Here is a 17946-nt window from a genome sequence, read left to right on the forward strand (position 1 = left end):
CATCATTCTAGCACCTTATTTTTTTACCCTTGCTGTGTCTTCCATAAGCTTGTTAAAGGTTTCCAAAACTGAAGACGGATTCAAGGAAAGGCATACACAAGCGGAAAATTCTAACTCTGTGGAGACTGCATGCATGCAGCACTAATACTTGAGTCCCTAGAAGTAGCTGCAATTAAATTTTTAAAAAGCCAACCACATCAAAAATATGAAAATAATCCAACAAAGAACAGCAAAACCTCATTTCTCCAAGTGTGTGCCTCACCCAGAACTTGTCCAGTTCATGATGGAAACTGGATTTTTTTTACTATCAACATCTAAGAGAACTGGCAAAAACACTTCCCTTGTCATCTGCCTATATTTTGGTCTGCTCCAAGCAGTCATCAATACTTCCCTACGTACACAGTGTCCTGGATCTCAGCCATACGGCTGAAATATGTTCTCTGGGAAGAGGACAAACACGGTTTCTCTCTTTGGAAATACCTCCCCACCCCTGACCTTCCCCACCTCTACACTCTGACAGGGCTACTGCTACCGTATTCAAGGAAAGGTCCCGAGCGAGCTGATTTTCACGGACTGGACCTCAAAGCTAATAAGAGTAATCGCAAAGCCACTGGTAAATCTGCAAGTTTAATTAAGCGCTATAAGGCAAGCGGTCATATGCATGACAGCCAGCTGGTGTATAAATCAAGGCAGCCGCTGCCGTCAACAACCGGTTGCATCACCTGGTTGTATTAACTTTCAAAAATACCAACTCCTGGTGTAAATTCAAAATTCAGCTCCTGCACGGAAAGTTGTGCAAGGCTCTCGCCTCTGAATTGCCAACAAAGGGCTTTGTGCTTCCGTTGAGCTGAAACACAGTAAAGATTATTGCTGTTGAAGAAACACAGCTTGCACAGACCATTTTAACATTCTATGAATAAAAAGCTTCAAAACAGCCTGGCTGGCAGTTTGCTCAAAACAAGCCGACGAAGTATAAGGTTACAACAATTGGATATCCGCCTTCTCCAGCAACTGGTCTTCAGACTGTGGTTGAAGCCTCACGTTAAACAGGGCACATGTTTATTTGTTTATCCTAAACTGAAATAGCAAAGTAGAAGATTTCTATTCACTCACACTTCAAGCAAGTATGAGATATTGGACTCAGAGTAAACACATGAAGCTGCCTTGGTCCATCAAAGTCAGCACTGTCTACTCAGACTGGCAGCGACTCTAGGGTCTCAGGCAGGGGTCTTTCACATCACCTACTTGTCTGGTCCCTTTAACTGGAGATGCCAGGGATTGAACCTGGGACCCTCTGCATGTTAAGCAGAGGCTCTACCACTGATCCACAGCCCCTCCCCAAGAATCAGCATGGTGCAATGGTTAGAGTACTGGCCATTGTTTAGCTAATGTGGGTGTTGGACCTAGATCAGCAAGACCTGGGTTCAAATCCCTACTTGGCCTAAGATTACCCAGTGAGCTACATGGGCAACAGGTAGCTACCAGTCTAATCTCACAGGGATGTTGTGGGGATAAAATACAGGAGGGGGGGCAGGACCATATAGGCTATCTTGATCTCCTTGGAGGAAGGGGTGGGGTGTGTGTGTGTGTGTGTATATATAAATAAAAAATAAATAAAAACATACAGCAGAAGGAACCAAGTACCTCTTCCATTTGTTTACTCAGATTTTTAAGGAATGAAGGGAGCCATGAAAGCCAACTGGCTGGCTCAATGAAAGTGGCATTTTAGGGAAGCAAGTTATCATACCCCAAGGCAAAACCACCAGCGTGGTGTAGTGGTTAAGAGCGGTGGTTTGGAGCAGTGGACTCTGATCTGGAGAACAGGGTTTGATTCCCCACTCCTCCACATGAGCGGCAGAGGATAATCTGGTGAACTGGATTTGTTTCCCCACTCCTACACATGAAGCCAGCTGGGTGACCTTGGGCTAGTACACTCTCAGCCCCACCTATCTCACAGGGTGTCTGTTGTGGGGAGGGGAAGGTGATCGTAAGCCGGTTTGATTCTGCCTTAAGTGGTAGAGAAAGTCGGCATATAAAAAAAAAACCAACAACAACAACAACACGACCGCCTCATATTTGCATCACTGAAAACCTGAAACACAACAGGGATTTTTTTTAGTTTTACAAAATCCATAGGCACAAAAAACAAGATCAATGTTATTAGACTGTACAGCAGATTGCAAAGGCAAGACCCTAACAAGTATCTGTATGATAGCAGCTATAAAGATCTAGCATAAGCATGTAATAATTCACACTACACAGTCATAAATCCACTGGAGAACTTGGATCTCATCCAGAAAGCCTGCATATAAACAGGTTCTAACTTTTTTCACAGACTCTTTCATGGCACCTCAAGGCTGCTGACCATCTCAACTCTGTTGAGCAAAACATTGCAGAAATGCCATAGTTTGCGTGTTCCAAGTGTACTCAAGCACGCCTTTGGTGAACAACAGAGACCCACCTCAAGCATTATGTATATGCATTCATAAAACAAAACAAAAACCTGTAATACCCAGCCACTTCAATATGTTCATCTAACTAGAAACCCAAATTGGTGATTGTCTTAAAATTTGCTGCCATTTTTCCACGTTCAAGCTCTGTAAACTGAATCTTTGTTCAAGTGGAACTCAAAAAAGATGTTGCGCAAGTTTAAAGTCCAGCGGCAAAATTTAGATTACAGCCATTTCTCATATGCGAATCCGAAACTTTCACTGAGCACTCCATTCTGCATTTTTTATCCAGTTCAAAGAAGTCCCTACTGAATCACACATGAAGAGAGGCTTAGAGGATTATTTTCCATTTCAGAAACAATAAAACACAATGCCTGAATTTTAAAAATGATTTCAGTGACAGCTTCAACACACCTGCATTTGTTTTATGAATGCATATGTTGGGTGCTGTGGAACATAGGCAGGATGGTGCTGCTGCAGAGGTCTTGTTTGGGGGCTTCCTAGAGTCCCCTGGTTGGCCACTGTGTGAACAGGCTGCTGGACCTTGGTCTGATCCAGCATGGCTTTTCTTATGTTCTTATGCTTATTAGCACAAGAAAATTATAAGCATAGAATATTCACGTGTTTAGAATTAGTTCTTAAAATTAATTTCACATATTACAGGCAGCCAGCGTACAGCAGTGGTCAGAGTGTTGAACTAAGATCTGGGAGACCCAGGTTCAAATGCCAACTCTGACATGAGAGCTTGCTGGGTGACCCTTGCCAGTCACACAGCCTAACCCAGCTCACAGTGTTGTTGTGAAGATAAATGGGGGAGAGGAGAACGGTGTGATTCACTTGGGCCCCCTTTGAGGAGAAAGGTGGGGTATAATGAAGCAAATAAATAAAAAGGATCCCAAATGGCATCAAACCAGTTTTTCTGCTGGTGGAAAAATGAAAGGGGTCCCCATTGACCAGACATTCTAGTCCACTGTGGACTCACGAAATTTAGAATTTAAAGTTTCACTAATTGTTCATACTGATCCTACCCAAGCCATGATCCAAGAACATTCATATTGCCGTAGTCTTATATTTCAACTTCTCTTTCAGGGTTTTGGCTCAGCAAAGGCATTCCACTTCTAGACCATGTAAACACAATCAGAAGTCAGACCTTTCAGACTACTCTAACAAGACACCAGTTTATCAACCCCATATTTATGCTGCAGTTTATTTTAATTGAAATTCCCACTTCAAAGAAATAAAGCTGGAAGAGAGATGTATGAAGACTAGTATTATCCTGTTTAAAGCAGATGGCCAACATTATTTAGACCAAGCAGCTGAGAAACATCGGTTTTTTCTTTTAAAATTTTTAGTACTCCTGTTAGGTATAGCGATCCTGACAATTTTCCAGATTCTTTGCATTTCTTGTGAACTAGACACCTGGAGGGAATTTCAAGAGACAAGAAAAACCACCAAAAAAATAAGGGTTTCCAGAGTATTCACTGAGATTTTTTAAAAAATTAAAAACTTGGGACATGAACCAGCTAATTAGGTTCGTTGGGTCCCATTGTTTTCAGAGTTACCTCTTTCCCATTCAAAGTTATGAGATTATGGGATTTCAAAGCACCTTGCAGTAGCAGTACAAACCTAAACAGTGGCTGTTACCGCACTAGGTATTCCCAGCGATGTATCAAGAGCTTGGAAATGTTATAAAAAACATCGCTTTAAAAGGGTTTTTGTATGCCACGGCTAAAAAATGGTTGGAAGACGTCTTCCCAGCTAAAGGGGCCAAACAAAGTGCGAACAGTATTTTTTATAACATTTTCAAACTCTTAATTCATCACTGGGAATACCTAGTGCGGTAACAACCAGTGTTACGATAGGCTTAGACGGGCTTAACTCTGTTCAGGATTGCACTGGTGCAATGGTTAGAGTACTGGCCATTGTTTAGCTAATGTGGGTGTTGGACCTAGATCAGCAAGACCTGGGTTCAAATCCCTACTTGCCCATGTAGCTCACTGATCTTAGTGATCTTAGGCCAACAGCTAGCTACCAGTCTAATCTCACAGGGTTGTTGTGGGGATAAAATATGGGGGGAGCAGGATCATATAGGATATCTTGCACAGTTAACTGCCACAAGGGGAAATTTTTTTTGTGAGTTCTAGTTTACAACATATCTTGTTCAATTATAAGTACTTTAACCAGTTCATTTTGTGTAAGAGCGCAATGCATTACACAACTTTTAAACATTAATTTCCAAACTGAAATTACCTTAAAATATTCTCACTGAGAACCACCAAGTCGAACGGCTAATTCTACAGGTAATGCTAATCAACTATATCTTAATCCCCACATGTTTACTCACATCTTTGCTGAATAGTAATTGCTGTTCATGAATGTTCACAGTATATGCCAGTATTTAATAGTAATGCTAAAATTGAACATTAGATTTCCCCGGCTACCAGAAAACTGTAGCCTTGAAAATTTTAGCAGGGAGAGAGACAGATTACTGGCCCTGAACATAAGTGACCGCATAGTAGTCTATACTTGTCAGAGTAGTGAGATGGACTAACACAGAGGACTATGTCTATAGATTTAGGTTTTTTATTTTAACGTTTCCATTTTTCTGGCAAGAACTGGTATTTACCACTGCTCTCTCAAAAGAACAGTGTTTTTCCAGGAAAATTGTGAAACGACTAGAAACAGCAGCTATGTGCAATGAGGCTATTTTTCCCAGACGTTAATCCCAAACTGCACATATGTTTATTTCCTTTCTTCTTCTTTTCAAAGCCTTTCCTCGGCTCTCTTTTGGAAGCATCTGCGAACTGCAGTTGTAATAAATATTCTAGTTAAGGATTATATAAGGGGTAAAAATAACTGCATGAAAGAAAAGAACTGTAAACCCAACACATCCCCTTACGGAGAGGTACGTGCCACTGCTCACCTGCTCCCACTTCCAACAAAATAATGTTTTCCATTTCTGTGCGAAGTAGTGCACAGAAAACACTACCCATGACAGCTTTCAAACATTTCTCACACCTTGTAAGCAGCATTCGTAATTAGCCTTCAAACTTGGGCTTTCAGCACAGCAGGCAGCTTTCTTGCTCATTAGCTTAATATTGCACTGCAATCTTGCTATTTCTAGTGGGAGAGATGAGATCTCCAGTTGTGTAGTAAGAGTAGCTCCATAAAAAGTGTGATGTAGTGTTAAGAATGGTGGACTCTAATCTGGAGAACTTGGTTTGATTCCCCAATCCTCCTCGAGAGCGGTGGACTCTAATCTGGCAAACAGGGTTGGTTTCCCCACTCTTCCACATGAAGCCAGCTGGGTGACCTTGGGCCAGTCACAGTTCTCTCTGACCTCTCTCAACCTCAGCTACCTCACAAGGTGTCTGTTGTGGGGCGGGGAAGGGAAGGTGATTGTAAGCCAGTTTGATTCTCCTTAAAAGATAGAGAAAATCGGCATATAAAAACCAACTCTTCTTCTTCTTCTTCCCTCTCATGGTGAACAAGTCAGGGAGAGGGAAACGAACAGGTAGCAAATTATCTAAGGGAAGTGTAGCTTGAAGAAAAAGGGTAGCATGTGGAAGTACCTCTTTCTTTTCCATAAAGCTATCAGGCAAAGAAGGGCTCAGTTGCATACGTGTTACTGATAACTGACAAGACCTAGGGCTTTCAAATGTTGCTCTGTGAATTATAGCTTGATCAACCACTTCCTGCAGCTGAAGAAGCAAACAAGGTATTTGTATATAATTAAACAGGTTTTTAAAAAAGAAACATAAAAGCTTCTCTTACAAAAGCTGTTAAGCACAATCACCAAACATAACTTGGCTGTGCTCTCAGGGTTAGAATTTCCCCCTGTTCCATCTCGTTCATGTTGGCTGGTGAATTTTCAAAAGCTTGTCAATATTTAAAGACAGCTAACCAAGATGCTGCCCTGTCCTGGATGGCCAACCTCCTCAGATCTCACAAGCTAAGCAGCTTTGACCTTGGTTAGTTATTTGTATGGGAGCTCACTAAGGAAGTCCAGGGTTGCTATGCAGAGGAAGGCACTGGCAAAGCACCTCTGTTAGTCTTTGCCTTGAAAACCCTATAGGGTCACCGTAAGTCAGCTGCAACTTGATGGCACTTTACACAAACACACTTTTCAGTAATGCAAATTATCCTGAGCTATCTACTCCCCCTACCCAGAGTATTACAAAGTTTGGTTCTGCCCTATAAACAGAACATGGACTTGGGAGAGCACCAGAAACCTGAGCTAAGCAGCACATAGAAAAAATCCTATGACAGAAAAGCTTTTTAAAGAAGCAGATATGTTTGTGAGGTTTTCTTGAGACTTCAACCGTTAGCTAAGGAACTACCTGCTGGAGACCCCTGTTGTAACCATCACCTAGCTTCTTCCCTGTTTCTCATAATTTCATTTAATTTACTATTGGAGCCTGTATAGAAAGCAGCTAAGAAATGAATTCATCCACCACTACTGAATCGTGTTATCATAACATCGTAGAGTTGAAAGGGGCCATGGCTCAGTGGTAGAGCCTCTGCTTGGCATGCAGAAAGTCCCAGGTTCAATCCCCAGCATCTCCAGTTAAAGGGACTAGGCAAGTAGGCCTCTGCTGGAGACACTGGAGAGCTGCTGTCGGTCTGAGTAGACAATACTGACTTTGATGGACCAAGGGTATGATTCAGTAGAAGGCAGCTTCATGTGTTCATGTGAAAGCCTATACCCTGGAAATCTTGTGATCATACCCTGGAAATCATGTGTTCATACAGGACATCTAGTCCAACCCTGGATGTGAAGTTTAAATGATCAATTACAAGAATTTCATGGAGATGCATTTTTATGTCATACAACAGAACGTATCAAGATGCGAAATAACATACTTCTCAGGGTCACTGAGACATTATAATAAAACTGCTGAAAATACTAGGCGCCGCAGTGAAATTTCTAGGTGCCTTGGTGACCTGACACCTGGAATTTGACAAGCCCTGATTTACTTAATTTATACCCTGCCTTTCTCCCCAATGGCAACTCAAACTGACTTACATTGTGTTCTCCTCTCCCCCACTTTCCCCCTGACCCTGTGAGGCAGCTCAGGCGGAGTGTGTGTCACTGGTCCAAGGTCACCCATTCAGCATCTATGGCAGAAGGAATGATCCAAATCCTGTATCTCAAATACTAGTCTGACTCTATGGTCATTTATGCATGGGTGTTTTACCTGGACCTACACTTTCCTGTGGGGAATCTACGCACCAGCAGTCTCCAAGCTCAAACTAAGTCCCCGCCCCTTGAAATGCTGCTTTGTAATTGGCTTACGTTGTAGAGCTTACTGTGAGAGAAACCCCCCCCAAAAAAACCAATTGCTGCATAAAAAGCATTTTAAGAACAAAAACAAAAAACGGCGCAATCTGAAAGGGGAATGGGTGGGGGGAGAAATCCAAGTCTCTGTTTTAAAAAGCCCTTCTTCTGCTCAGAAAGAGCTCCCAGGAAGCATTTGAATCCCCACCGCTTTACATGCTGCTTTGTAATTGGCTGTGAGAGAAACCAAACTTCTGTGTCTTGCGCTTTTGCCTTATGCATGGGGATTTCATCCAGGTTGAGCTCAGGGGTGAGGGAAGAATCAGGTTAACAGAGGAACGGGAAGTCCAGGGATTTGTGAGGGCTGCCAGTGAGATCATCTCTAATGGAGGGGAAATTCATGCATAACTCCAAGAAACAACTGAGACAGACCGGGGGCAAACATGAGTGAAAGTACCCTATATCCACTTCACCACACTGGCTCTCCTACACCTCTATGACAAATGAATACTCGCATTTAAGAGTTTCGGCCATCTGCATCACAAACAGGACAGAGTGACCATGTAAAAATAAGTATTGGAAAAGGGTGTCAGCACTCCAATCAAAAGATTAAACTCTCTCAAAACATTCCTACAGATTAAGACAACCATTATAAACCTTGCCTATTGTTAACGTTATCCTTCCCTTCAATTATCACCATCCAACTAGCTACAGATCAGTGTACAGTCAAGCAGTTTCATTACCCCCTCCAGCCACTTTTCCTTGAAACATGCAAGCACGTTGTCAAAACCATTAAAAACTCATATTTACGGAAGATAACAAGCAAACTGGATGGTGAACATAGCCTAAAAAGTTTCTATTATCAGCTTGTGCATATCTAAAAGCTCATTTGTGAATACATGTACGTGCACATAATCCTTAAATCTACCAATGCTAGACCTAGAACACTCCTGCTGTACCAATAAACTGTATGCTAGGAGAATGCTCAGCAGGCGTGGCTTTTCCTATCACAGCAGTCCCGTGAAGGAAAAAGCTGTACTGCCTGGCAGTAACGGATCTACCTGCTACACAGCTGGAAACATCACAGATTCTCCCACTGGCTCTAGGCTACAATAAGATTTGGAACAATACATTCAGAGACCTATGTCACCATAAACAAAATCCTTTGAAACCGTATGTTTCCTGGAGTTATTTTTAGTGTATACATTCATACACTATTTTTTCAGGAGGAAAAGATATGAGACACGTGTTGCCCCAGAAGGTCGGACCAGAACCAACAGGAGTTTCCGTCTAGACATTAGGAAGAATTTCCTAACACTTAGAGCGGTTCCTCAGTGGAATAGGCTTTCTCAGGAGGTGGTAAGCACTCCTACGCTAGAGGTTTTTAAGAAGAGGTTAGATGGCCATCTGTCAGCAATGCTGATTCTATGACCTTAAGTAGATTATGAGAGGCCATCTTCTGGGCATTGAGTAGGGGTCACTGGAGATGTGGGGAGGGAGGAAGTTGTGAATTTCCTGCATTGTGCAGGGGGTTGGACTAGATGACCCTGGCAGTCCCTTCCAACTCTATGATTCTAGAGTAGAGGTAACCAGCGATCACCCTGTTCACACAACCAAATGGAGCAATCTGGGATACTTGCTCTAGAAGAGGAGCCAACAAGTCCCAGATGCCATTCAGGAAACCTAGCATCTGCAAAAACAGCCAGAAACTAGCCTGCGTATATTTATCTACCCTCTATGCATTTCAAATAAAGTTAACTGAATATGGAGGGTGCCGGTTTGCAGCTGGTGCAGTCTGAATGCCTGTAATTCCTGTTCTGTGGAAAGGGATAGAGTACCCAGAACACCTGTTGCACATGAATATTCTCACTATGTCACAGGCCGACTCGCCTGAGATCAGACAACACTGAAGACACAAAGGACACCATTAACATTGTCCAAGATCAGTTCTGTTTGCCCGCAGCAAATGTTTCTCGTCAATCTAAAAGGGTCGCTTTCAACGTTTAAATGACACAAGAGAAAGTCTTGCATATGGTTGAAGTGGCTTAAACTAACTAAATTATCACAATAAAAATGTTCAACAGCCTTTTTGAATTTAAGTGAACTTTTAAAATGTCACCAGTTGGTTATTTAAGAATGCAATAACCATTTAAGCTTCCTGTTCTTGAAGCCAAGCACAAGTGCAAGAACAGAAGGAGGGAAATTCCTATCATCTAACCTAAAGCCACTTTAAAAAATACATACCCCTCTTTATACTCGTCCAATAACAACTGCTAAGAATATACACGATATGTACCAACAACAGGGTTTGCTTTGTTCATTTGCATGTAGCGACTGGCTGGAAAACTAGTAGTGAAATCAGAAAAGCCAACATCATCCATTCGTTAATCTGTCACACTTCCGATTTCTCAACAGCCAAGCAAAAGGCCTACTGAAACGACTTGTCTTTGGAACATGCTTAAACAAGACAGATTTACAGATCTTTTCCCTCCTGCTCCATTCCATACATTTAGCAGTGCTCTGGACTATAAACCCTTTTTGTGTGTGTGCAGGATACCAGTATTTCATCTTGATCATGGAAAAAAGCAAGCCCACAAAACTTGATGAAGAAGAAGAGTTGGTTTTTCTACCCTGCTTTTTCTCGGCCTTTTAAGGAGTCTCAAAGTGGCTTACAATCACCTTCCCCTCCCCACAACAGACACCTTGTGAGATAGGTGGGGCTGAGAGTTTTGAGAGAACTGTGACTAGCCCAAGGTCACCCAGCAGGCTGCATGTGTTGGAATGGGGAAACAAACCCGGTTCAGTAGAGTCCACCACTCCTAACCACTATGCTGGTATAGTTGAACAAGCATCAAGCTAAGAATGTTACATTCTAAGCTCAAGGCTAGGTTAGCATTTTTCTGTTTGCATCTTATCTCACTTTAAAGGCAAGGCCAATCCAATTCTTCTAATAAATAGCTCTAGGGGGAAACCAGATAGACAAAAGAATTCAGCCCACCAGCATGAAAGGCACCTGAAGTTTGCCCACCCTATACTTAAATGGGCCTTAATCACCCAAACTCATAAAAGATGTTTAGTAATCACAATGCTTGTGGAAAGCAAAGGATCAATTTAAATGCCAAAAGATCCAGAGGCTCAAACTCCCCATGTTGTAAGAAATATTTCAACTGAACTTTACAACATTATTACTTATAACATCAGATAAACATGGAGCTTTGCAGACTACCATAAACAACAATAAGATCTCTTCCCCAAGGGGTTCATATACATTCCCTTTCCAATTGCTTCTGACCTCTCCCTGTTTTCTTCTACATAGTTTCAGTATATTATGGACAACCAGATTACACCAATTTTTACCTTGAAAAAATGACAAAATAACGAAAAAGACCCAAGGATCTGATTATTTGGTAGCTGCTATGCATTTTGGTTAATTTTACACAATAGTGTACTGACAGAAACCTGGAACAAAACTTAGGTTAGGTTTACAAGGCCTGTATTTATGTCCAGATAGAGTGTTGGGGACACTGATCCAACTTGGCTGATGCATTCTGGCCGATGGTGGCGGTGAAAAGTGCCATCAAGTATCAGCTAACTTATGGTGACCCTGTAGGCATAGGGTTTTCAAGGCAAGAGATGTTCAGAGGTGGTTTGCCATTGCCTGCCTCCATGTCATGGCCCTGGTATTCCTTGGAAGTATCCCATACAAATACTAGCGAGGGCCGACCCTGCTTAGCTTCCGAAATCTTACGAGATTGGGCTAGCCTGGACCATAAAGGAACTTAAGAGTCAGAAAAGGGACAGGGTTTTTTTTAGTCCAAACTGTAGTCTGGTGAATAGCAGGATCAGAGCAGGCTTTCCTTCAGTGTTTTCCATGCACCCCACTGCTGGTTTACAGCTATAATGATAAACTTGACATGGGGGAAACTTGATATGGGGGTAATTAATATTTGAGGTGCTATCTAGACAAGCCCTCGGGAACACAAAAGCTCCTTACAGATTTGCTATCCCTGGCCTCGAAACACAAAATCAACACATCCTCCAACCTTTCATAGAGCAAGGAGGGAAACCAGACCTCTAAGGTCCTTACTTTGGAAATTCTGATGTGGGGAGAAGAACAACTAGCCAGTGTCTGAAGGAAAGTTACAAGCAGAACATGGAAAATGTTAATGGAAGTAACCTCTTACTGGGATGCAAACAGTTGATGAATTTTAAAAGAGAAGACTCAGACAGATCCCAGCCTCCTTGGCAAGTGCTGTGCACAGCCATGCTTATCAACTGAACTGGTGTTTGATTTGTTATCTGACTTGCTGCATCATCCTGCATGTTTTAGGTGGACTGCCTGCCTTTTAGAAAAAAAATATATGCACCATCTCTAATTATTTTGTGTTGAAGGGGACAAATGGAAGATGGCTTGGGGGGTGGTATCAGAAATTACACCCAACCAATTTCTCCAGAGCTCCATTCTGGGGGTAGGAGCACCATGGCGCAGAGTGGTAAGCTGCAGTACTGCCGTCAAAGCTCTGCTCACGAGCTGAGTTCGATCCCAACGGAAGTCGGTTTCAGGTAGCCAGCTCAAGGTTGACTCAGCCTTCCATCCTTCCGAGGTCGGTGAAATGAGTGCCCAGCTTGTTGGGGGTAAAGGGAAAATGACTGGTGAAGGCAATGGCAAACCACCCCTTAAACATAGTCTGCCTAGTAAACAAGGTGATGTGACGTCACCCCATGGGTCAGTAATGACCCAGTGCTTGCACCTTTACCTTTTACCATTCTAGGGAGACACTCATAAACATGAACAAAACATGGCAAGTACAGTTCTATAGCGGCCCAACTGTTTGATGTAGTTTATGTTTGGACACACCCGGATGAAGCCTTTTCTCTCTCTCATACATACTCACTGCTGCCGCTCAAGGAATCCTTTCTACACTATACTCTCTGGATACCATTCCAACTGCCCTTTGCACATATACACAATCCCACATACTACAGTTGTAGGATGCCCATTACATTAAAAGGGTTGCAACTTACTCCAGAACATCTCATCATTCAGTGGAGTGTCCAACTTTTCCATGTATCTAATGGATTATATAATGGAAGCTTCTATTTATTTCTCACTTACATAGCCCAGCCTCCCTCCAAGGAGCTAAAAGTGATATGCGGTGTGTGTAGGATGTTCTGATGTATCCGTCCAATAAATCTTCAACGTAGTTCAAGGTGAAAGAGTGAAACAGGCTTAAAGTTGTTCAGTGAACCTCACTGCTGAGCAGAGATTCAGGATCAGATCTCCATGATCCAAGTTCAACCCCAATACTATACACTAGTTCAAGAAACAAAAGCTCCACAGCACCCCTGAACTGATAATACCCTTCAACACAGAGAATCCTTGTGTATGCTCCAGACCACAAATGCACACCACTATTCCAGTGTCCCTCTCTACAGCCACACTATCCCCTTCTAGAATTATCCCACACCATACTTTTCACATACAGCCGCCACCATGTTCACTGAGACCCCCACTCATATCACAGCACAGTCCTCTCTCAAATTTTCTTGTCCCGCAACCCTTACCTCCTCTGGAGTCATGCCTTTCACAAAAGCCCTCTTTGCACACTCATAACCCCCCCCCTTTCACCAACAAGCACTACAGATCAGGGCCTCCTCATGATTATGGTTTTTTAAGAACACACCTAGATTTAAAAATATAAAATGAGTACAGCCGAAAGCGTGAAATCTGATTGTGGAATAACACAGCAATCAGCTGTGGTTCCCTGTGGAGAATATAGAGCATATGGCAAACCCAGGTTTCTTGCTGCACAACATGCAAAACAATTAATTTAATTAATTAATTTAATTAAACAGCTTCCCTCCTCATGCACATTTTGCTGCCTTTCATTAGCATACTTCCAACCTGACAATTGCCTTCTCAGCACAAGCTCTTTCACCCCTTTATGCCAAACACTCTATCTGGCCTTCTCTATCAGTTCAAAACAACATAAAAACCTATAAAAACCCAGTGGAGTATACACTTTTGTGGCAAAGCTATTCCATTTGTGGGTGTGTGGGTGTTAAGTGCCGTCAAGTCGCTTCCGACTCATGGTGACCCTATGAATCAATGTCCTCCAAAATTCCATTTTTAGCCTGCCCCTTTCTCTAAGGAGGCATATGTGATTTGTCCTCACCAACAACTTTGTAAGTTAGGCTGAAAGAGATCACCCCTCAGGTAACCCATTTAGCTTCATGGCAATGAGGATATGAACCCAAACTTGTCAGATTCCTGGGTTTCCAAATCTCACTCTAACCACTACACCACACTTAGATTTGGGTATATACCAACACAGCTACCCTCTGAAACAAAACACTACACCACACCGGTTTCCAGATTTGCTGCTGCTTAACAATGCCTAAAGCTGCCCTGAAACCGAACCCTTTGAAAGGTGCACATTCTCACATGAAGCTTCCTCATTCTGAACTGGTCCATCAAGGTCAGTATTCACTACTCAGGCTGGCAGCAGCTCTCCAGGGTCTGTGGCAGAGGTCTTTTGCTTAACCAACCAACTCCCTTTCCTTATTATTATTATGCTGGAGCAAGACTGATTCTCCTTAAAGGTGCATCTGAACTGCTGTTATATTATGTTTTAAAAGACTCACAGGGCTATTTGGTGGGAGAAACGTGGGCCACGAACAAAGTAACCAACATATTTTTTATTCCGATCCACCTCTGCCTGCCCATCAGCTTCACGACCCCCTTAAAAACAATAAAATGAGGGGGGGGAAAACAACAACCAACACCCAGGAAGCAAGCAACTTTTATGCATGGGAGGTTTTGCCTTGGATTTGGTGCTCTCTACATGCACATTTCCCATTTGAATTCTCAAAACTCTGCATGGGGGCTTATTGTTGAGTTTTGAGAATTTGGATGGGGAAAACGTGTATATAGAGAGTGGCAAATCCAAGGCAAAACCTCCCATGCACAAACGGCCACAGAGACATATGTGAAGAAGTGAGCTGTGGCTCACCAAAGCTCATATACCCTGGCAGAAATTTTGTTTAGTCTTGAAGGTGCTACTGGACTCTTGCTCTCTTTCCTACTCAGGGCCGGTGCTACCATTAGGCGAACTAGGCGGTCGCCTAGGGCGCAGACCTCAGAGGGGCGCAGAACTGGCCTGAGGGGCACAGTTTTAAACAGATTAGTTTCTTGAAAAAATGCAACTGACAATTTATATATTTATTTATTTATTTTAAGTACGACAACAGAATATAATTAATTATAATGTCTTATAAAAAGGTTTGTAGGAATGCATCAGGCATTCGTATTTTCTACAAGACATCTGTTTTTGAAAACTGGTAGCAAATTGGGGGCCACAAGTAGTTAGCCTTGCCTAGGGCGCCAAAAAGACTGGCGCCACAGACAGAACTAATGTTTATGGTTGTTACAGCCAATGGCCAACATAACTAATCTTTATATTGGTATCTTCAATGATTAACAGACAGATTACTACATACTTCAATGCAATTTTTTAAGATAAAGAGATCTGATCAGGTGTACGGTTAAGATAATTTGCTTTTAATATGTAAAAATTGTAATGATTAGACTTGAACACAGAAACCTAATTTTGCCCTTGTTTTCCCCCTCCCCATTCCCTTCTTAAAATTTTTGTACCCTTAAAATCTAATTTAAAATTATATATATAAAATTATATATATAGTGTGTGTATGTGTATGTATATATATATAGTGTGTCTGTGTGTGTGTCTGTGTGTGTGTGTGTGTGTGTGTGTGTGTATATATATATATATATATATAGTGTGTGTGTGTGTGTGTGTGTATATATATATATAGTGTGTGTGTGTGTGTATAAAATTTTAAATTAGATTTTAAGGGTACAAAAATTTTAAGAAGGGAATGGGGAGGGGAAAAACAAGGGGGAAATTAGGTTTCTGTGTTCAAGTCTAATCATTATAAAAAAAATTTTTATATATATATTAAAGACTGGCACCGGCACTGTTCCTATTACACACAGACACTTAAAACACAACTCACCCCCCGCGCACGTTCGCACGACGCCCTGGGCGCCTTCCCGACACGGGTCGCAACACCCTCCAAACACGACCCCACTCACGCCCGGCCGAGCCTCGCCGACTTCCCACGCAAACTTTATTTTTTAATTATTTTTCAAACTAGTTCACATTCTATTACCTCATTCCATTCATATAGTATATACGATGAAGAATTTCTATGTTATCATTGAAGAAACATGTATCGCTGACTTCCCCTCCCCCTCCCTCTGCTCATTTGATATCCTTATTTCTCTCTTTGTGTGCAGCGTCTAATCCATTATAACGAACCACCGTTATCATTATCTTAAAACTCTTCCTTATTGACGCCAGTATCTTTAATTACTTCCAAAAAAAAAACTTGAATCCGATCAAAACATAATCCCTTCAGTGTTCCTTCCCACGCCAACTTTAACCCAGGCCGGGCGGCCGCGCGCGCGCGGCGCCAACCCCTCCACACACCCACCGCCATCCTCGGCTTCCTCGTCCCGCGCGGGCCCGCCGCTTCTCCCCGACGCAAACCCAGGCAGGCAGGCAGGGGCCCAGAAGGCCAGGCCCAAGCCGGGCCCTCTCCTCGCTCCCTCACGCGCGGGAAAGAGGGCCGCCGCGCGCGCACGTCTCTCCCTCTCTCCCCCCCCCCCGAAACTAGGCCTCATCCCCGGCGCTCACCTGCATCCAGCCCCCGGGGCGTCCGTCGGCGGGGCTCAGGCGGCTGCTCAGGCGGCGGGGCTGAGGGCAGTAAAGACATGCAGGAGGCGGCGGAGGCGGCGGCCGCGCCGGGCCCGAGCTGGGAGGAGTCGCAGCAGGCCTCGGCCGCCGACGCCGAGGCGAAGGGAGGCGGGCGGAGGACGGTTCGTGAGGGGGGAGCCCGGCGGCCGCAGCCTCCCTCTGGGTGGCGGTGGGGGGAAGGGGTATTTCCTCCCCCCCTCACGACCCCGCTCCCGCCTGGCAGCAAACAGAGGGCTTAATGATGGAGGAGGGGCCTGGCCCGCTCGCCGAAACGACACGCCGCGAAGGGAGGGACGGAGGGACGGACGGAGGGAAGGACGCCTCTTTTTCTGTTTTTGGCCTCCTCCTTCCCGCCTTGCAGCCTCGGCTTCCCTCCGAAGCTCTTGCTGTCCCTTTTTTCCCCCGGGGGGGTGGGGGGGAGAGAAATAAACCCCTCGCTGGCACGTCTCCCTTTCACACGTGACGCAGAGAAGCCCAGGTTCGCTCCTGCACGCGTGTACTCGAGAGGCCCCCTTCTCCCCCCCTTCTCCTCCCGCACACACACACACACAGCCAAGCTTTGTGGCCACAGCTCACTTCTTCAGATACCTGAACGTTTCCAGGGTATTGGTTCTTGTAGGTTATTTCCAGGGTATTGGTCAAAAAGGGCCAGAGTCCAGTAGCACCTTAAAGAATAACAAAAATATTTTCAGGTAGGGTAGGAGCTTTCGTGAGCCAAGAAAATACCCTACCAGAAAGTATTTTTGTGGGTCTTTAAGGTGCTACTGGACTCTTGCCCTTTTTGACTACTGCAAACAGACTAACACGGCTACCCACTGTGAATTATCTTCCAGGGTATTGGTTCTTCTAGGTTATTTCCAGGGTATTGGTTCTTGTAGGTATTGGTTCTTGTAGCTCACTTCTTCAGATACCTGAAGAAGATACCTGAACATTTCCAGGGTATTGGTTCTTGTAGGTATTGGTTCTTGTAGCTCACTTCTTCAGATACCTGAAGAAGATACCTGAACATTTCCAGGGTATTGGTTCTTGTAGGTATTAGTTCTTGTAGCTCACTTCTTCAGATACCTGAAGAAGATACCTGAACATTTCCAGGGTATTGGTTCTTGTAGGTATTGGTTCTTGTAGCTCACTTCTTCAGATACCTGAAGAAGATACCTGAAGAAGATACCTGAACATTTCCAGGGTATTGGTTCTTGTAGGTATTAGTTCTTGTAGCTCACTTCTTCAGATACCTGAAGAAGATACCTGAACATTTCCAGGGTATTGGTTCTTGTAGGTATTAGTTCTTGTAGCTCACTTCTTCAGATACCTGAAGAAGATACCTGAACATTTCCAGGGTATTGGTTCTTGTAGCTCACTTCTTCAGATACCTGAAGAAGATACCTGAAGATACCTGAACATTTCCAGGGTATTGGTTCTTGTAGGTATTAGTTCTTGT

The 17946-nt window shown here is 43.5% G+C and overlaps 1 protein-coding gene and 1 non-coding gene across 2 annotated transcripts in view; both read right to left on the reverse strand.

Moving 5' to 3' along the window:
• The window catches only part of CNOT6L (CCR4-NOT transcription complex subunit 6 like), a 47067-nt gene extending 30526 nt beyond the window's left edge, over positions 1 to 16541 (reverse strand). Inside the window, exon 1 of the mRNA XM_056855255.1 lies at positions 16449 to 16541. The gene's annotated coding sequence lies outside the window, so the exon portion shown is untranslated. The remainder of the gene's footprint in view (positions 1 to 16448) is intronic.
• Positions 1264 to 1335, reverse strand: TRNAV-AAC (transfer RNA valine (anticodon AAC)). Its single transcript has one exon. It is a non-coding gene; the product is annotated as a tRNA-Val (tRNA).
• Positions 16542 to 17946: the final 1405 nt, after the last annotated feature.

The sequence above is a fragment of the Euleptes europaea genome, chromosome 9 (genome assembly GCF_029931775.1).
Source record: "Euleptes europaea isolate rEulEur1 chromosome 9, rEulEur1.hap1, whole genome shotgun sequence".
NCBI classification, from domain to species: Eukaryota; Metazoa; Chordata; class Lepidosauria; order Squamata; family Sphaerodactylidae; genus Euleptes; species Euleptes europaea.